Here is a 5,197-nt window from a genome sequence, read left to right on the forward strand (position 1 = left end):
CCATGCATTATGAATATTCATTGACTTCTGAGACAGAGTCATTTGCCTTATCCCTGTATTCAGGATAAAAGAGACTTGTCACCAATTTTCTCCATCTGAGGAGGACTGTATGGGTAGAAACTTAGTCCTGAAGTCAGAAGATACTGGTTGTAGCCCTTAAATTTACTTGGCAAATAATTTTGTGCACCTACCATATGGGAATACTAACCATTGATTTTGAGGAATTCACTCCCTTTCTCTGAGCCTAGATCTCCTTATCTAGAAAAGGAGGGTGGGACTCAATGAGCCTGGCATTCCCTCCTGTAGGTTACTGTTCCTGGAGTCTTAATTAACCACAGTTTGCCCAGAACCTCAGATCAACCACCCTTCATCTCTCCCAGCTCTGCCCCTGAAGGTGCTGCCCTCGGGCAGGGGCCCAGGCAACCTCCCAGTGGCCACAGAGGCATGCCAGACGATCACGTGATAGTGTCTGAAGTCACAGCAACCTGGCAGAGCTAGGCTCCAAGCCCCCCGAGGGTCTATGGGAAAGGGCCAGTGACTGATGGAGACAGGAGATATGCTGAGGCCATCAGTCACAAGGTATCACAGAAAGAGCTCTGGGTTCCTGTCCGAAGACATGGCTTCTGGTCCTGGTTTGGTGCTTCCTAGCTTCGGGCCTCAGTTTCCTCATTAATAAATAGGGGTGGTCCCTGCCCTGCCTACATCACAGGGCTTTCATGAGGCCCAGCAGAAACCATGGCCATGGAAGGGCTTGAAGGGCTTTTAAATGTGGAGGTGCAGCATGGAGCGGTTGCTTAATCAGAGGATCCCCAGGGCTTCATTCCCGATGGTTACCTTGTAGGCACCTGGCCAGCATCCTCATTTCCAGGGGCTGTAGCCTCTCGGGGGCACCGAGGACTGAGGCCATTTCCACCCCCTTTCTTACCAGACTGGTCACATGCTCTCCAAAACACAAAACGACAACATCCGCAGTAGAAGTCAAATGCGAGGCTCAGGGCAGGTGCAGAGGAAGTGTGTGGGGGGGGGGCAGGCAGCCTGTCCTGCCCACCCCTATCTGGGTTTCCATCAGCTCAGGGCCGCTGCCGTTCTGATTTCCTCCAACCACCAACTGGGCCAAGGTGTCAGGGGGCAGCCTCAGGCCTCTGGTTAGAGTGAGTGACTGCCAGAGGCCTCAGTTCTGGTCAGCCTCCACCCTTCCTACTTGGAGGGCTCATCCCAATTCCTCACAGCTGTCCCACAGCTGGGCTCTGGCCATCTGCTGGGCTCAAGACCTGGGACTGCCTTGGCAAGAGAGAGAATAAATGACTGTGGTGGGTGGGTGTGTGACTGTGGGTGTAAGAATGTGGGAGTAAGATGGGTAGGTGTGTGTGTGGCTTGTGAGTGTGAACATGCTGTGTGCGTGCACACGTGCGTCTATGGAGACGTGGGCTGGATATGCTGTGGCTGCAGTGCTGGGAATGTGTGGAATGAGATATTTTCACATCGCGGGTGGCCCAGATGAAACCCTTAGTAACATCACACTGGGGTTGTTACGAGCGGGAATTGGGGGGTCTCAGAACTCCTGGGTAGGAAGTGAACGCTTGAAATCTGAGGAATCAAAACTCCCAGACCTGGGCGATCCAGTCTCTACCTCCAGTCTCTACCCCAAGGTCTCAGGGTAGGCTGGGTCCCCAAGGGAAGGCTGAACCCTGGCTAAGTGGAGGAGTTTACTATCTTCATTCTCTTCTCCCTCTTTTTTCACCAACCAAATTTTATTGCTCTTTTCTGACTCACAGGGCCGCTGTGTTGCCCTGGTGTTCCCACTTGGGAAAAGATATGAAAAACTGAAGCCCACTGACAGGCAGGGGACTCAGTGGCCTAACATCCTCTGGGGCCAACGCTTGACCAGATGGGATGAACACAATGGGAAAAAATTCAGAGTCTGATGACAGGGAAGTGGATATAATAAATAATGCCAGATACACTGGGAACTGTCCTAAGTCCTTCAAGTGAATTCATTTAGTCCCCATAATGACTTGGGTTTTTATTATCCTCCCTATGTTACAGATGGGATAAGAAAAATATTTCTCATAAGGTTGTCGTGAAGATTGCCTGAGGTAAGCATCACAAAGGGCTTGATACGATGCCTGGAATATAGTGTGAGTTCAGTGGAGATTAGCTGTCTCCGTTAAGGTGAAAGTTGTCATTATGGATTGTGCTTGGTTGTAACATCACCCTCTTTTGACCTCCTGGAGGCTGTTTGACCTCCGAAACAGCCATCTCCTGGGCCTTTCCAGACTGAGGGTTGAGATCCTAAGTGGCCCTCCCCGGGACCCAACACTACTCTCCGCAAAGACAGATCATGAGCATCCCCTCACCTGCTAAATTCACCATGGAGCCCACTTAGGTAGAGGAACCCGGCTCAGGCACCCTGTGGTTCCCACTTTCCAAGAACTTGGACGAGAGGCTTGCCTGACCCAGACTGAGCAACTCCACAGGAACAAGGCTTTGGGAAGGTTAACCTTTACTGTGAGCCTATTCATGGCCTTCTGCTATAAGAAATGGTAAGACTTCTTACCTAAATATGGCCACACTTCTATTGATATTCTAAGGTTAGAACCCAAATATGTAGAATTTTGGATGAATTTTAATGCGATTTATCAGCAAAAATCTGGAGTTTAGAATATTCACCTCCACACATTTAATCAAAGACTTTTGACTCCAGTGAGGGTGGGTCAGCTGCCCATTTCTTTATCAGCCTTAGCAGAGGCTTACCAAGCCCTCAGAACTCCTGGAATCTAAGAGCTTGACCATCTTATTTCCCTTCCTATTTCAGCACCCTAGCTAGCTGGGAGCCATTGGTCTGTTTTATATCTTTTCTTCTGGTGGCTCCTTAGATATGTGGTCTTTCTAAGATGATCTCTTATTATGTTTCTTATATAGACCCTCTAGTAGAGTTCATTATTTCAGAGAAGCTTGTGGGGTCGGTGAGGAGGGGACTGTACTTGTTTCTCTGCTTTGGGGACCAGATTCATTTACTGCTCTTAGGACAAATGTTCTGTCCTGATTCTTGGGAAAGTCTTAGACAAACGATATGTATGTATATGTATATGTATATGTATATGTATATGTATATGTATATGTATATGTATATGTATATATATATGTGTGTGTATGTGTATGTATATATGTATATATATAGCTTTACAAACCAAAATCAACTGCTATAAGCAGATTCTCGGCCACTATTGGGCCTTAGTAATGTGTAATCATTATTACCTAATGGATTTTTTAAAGGAAAAAAAATCAAAATAATTCAAGAACTTGAGGAAGATTTTTTTTTTTTTAATCATCAGAAACAGTTAAGTACTCCTCTGAGTCATTGCTCGGCACTGATCATTGCTATTTGGTTTATCATTAACCCCACAGTCGATTGTTACTCCCAAGGCTTGGGCTGAATAGTGTCCCTCTGAAATTTATGTCTATCTGGAACCTTAAAATATGACCTCATTTAGAAATGGGAACTCTGTGGGTGTAATTCACTAAGATGAGGCCAAACAGGATGGGGGGGAGCTAAATCCAATGGCAGGTGTCCTTGTACAAAGGCCGTGTGAAGACACAGACAGACACATCAAGAAAAGGTCACGTGAGGATGGGGCAGAGACGGGAGTGATGCAGCTGTGAGCCAGGGAACACCCAGGATTGCGGGCGGCTGCCAGACGTGAGGAGAGAGGCCCGAGCAGCTTCCCCCTCTCAGCCTCCTGAACAAACCAACCCTGTGGACATCTTGGTTTCAGACTTCAAATCTCCAGAACGGTGAAAGACTAAGTTATTGTTATTTTAAGTCACCCAGTTTATGCTGGTTTGTTATAGCAGGCTAGGAAACTAAAACCCTCCCCCAAATTGTTGACCTTTTAAGTTATTAGATACCCCATTTCAGCCACAGACCAGCTTCCTTATTCATGGAAGGATTTCAGGTGGGCTTTGGGCAGTACATTATTATACTTGACCACCAGTTTATAACATCAGTTAAGAATAATACAGGATCATCTACGACGTTAGTGGCATTTCTTGGTCTTTGATTCTAGGGGATGGGATAGGCTGCCTGAGCTCCGGATTGGCTTGCAGGTTATTGGCATTAATATAGAAGCTGCATCTAAATCTTACTGCCCCAGGAAAGATGCTTTGGTCGGAGAGTAGCTTCCAGGGGGAAAACATAGGTTCTGATGCACCTTGTAGTTTTGGTTCTCCTGGAATGATTTGCTGTCATTCCAGAAGAAGCTAAATATGCATCCCCATTACAGAGAACAGAGAGAAATAAATATTCCTGATGACCATCTCTCTGGGCCAGAGTGCAGCCCAAGACTCTGATCCAGGTCAGGGTCCAGGAATCAGGCCTGGACATTGAGGTTGGTAGAGCAGGAGGGGAGACTAAGGAGGACTGAAATCTGAGTCTGGTCAATGGCAGGCTTGGAAGCACAAAGCATCAGAAGCAGTATGATCAAGGCCCAGGTGGAAGCAAATTCTCTTCCCCACATCAGGCAGGATAGAAGCCTGGGAAGAACTTTCTCCCAGAGAGAACCCTGATACACAGAGGCCCTGAGGAAGAGTCTGGGGTGGTGTGAGGGGTTGATAGGATATGATTAGGTTTAGTGCCAGAACCTAGGAATGGCCTTGGCAGACAAGGGGGTCCTTTATCTAATCACTGTCCCCCAAGAGACTTTGGGTCAATTATTCTAAAAGCTAAGTTATCATTTAACTAGCTTCTAGCTGAAATTTCTGTGGAAGGAGTTTACTCATTTGGTTACTTGAGTTTTGATTAATAGCCTCTCTATCTGGAAGGATACCCCAGGAAGATATAAGATCCAAGGTCAAGAATTCCATGGATACTTAACCAAGATTTTTTCTTAATGCCTAAGAGAAGCACAGTTATACTTGCTTTCAGTTTATTCCATTATAAATAGTCTTAATTAAGTTCTGTAACACAGAGTTTCAGGTTCTTGATGATTGGTGTAGACCCCAAACAATTCTTTTATTGATCATCTTGGTCCCACTTACAGGCAGTCTCCTAGCCCCCTTCAGTCCAGCGTTGGAGGTGGGGGGAACTTTGGTTTAGGCACACAGCTTAGAGTGACTGAAAGTGGTTACCAAAGCAAAACACCCTGAAAGGGTTACCTGGGAAATAGAAGGTATGGGGACAAATGCAGTCTGAGCCTCC

Source organism: Acinonyx jubatus, chromosome E4 (assembly GCF_027475565.1).
Source record: "Acinonyx jubatus isolate Ajub_Pintada_27869175 chromosome E4, VMU_Ajub_asm_v1.0, whole genome shotgun sequence".
Classification (NCBI taxonomy): Eukaryota; Metazoa; Chordata; class Mammalia; order Carnivora; family Felidae; genus Acinonyx; species Acinonyx jubatus.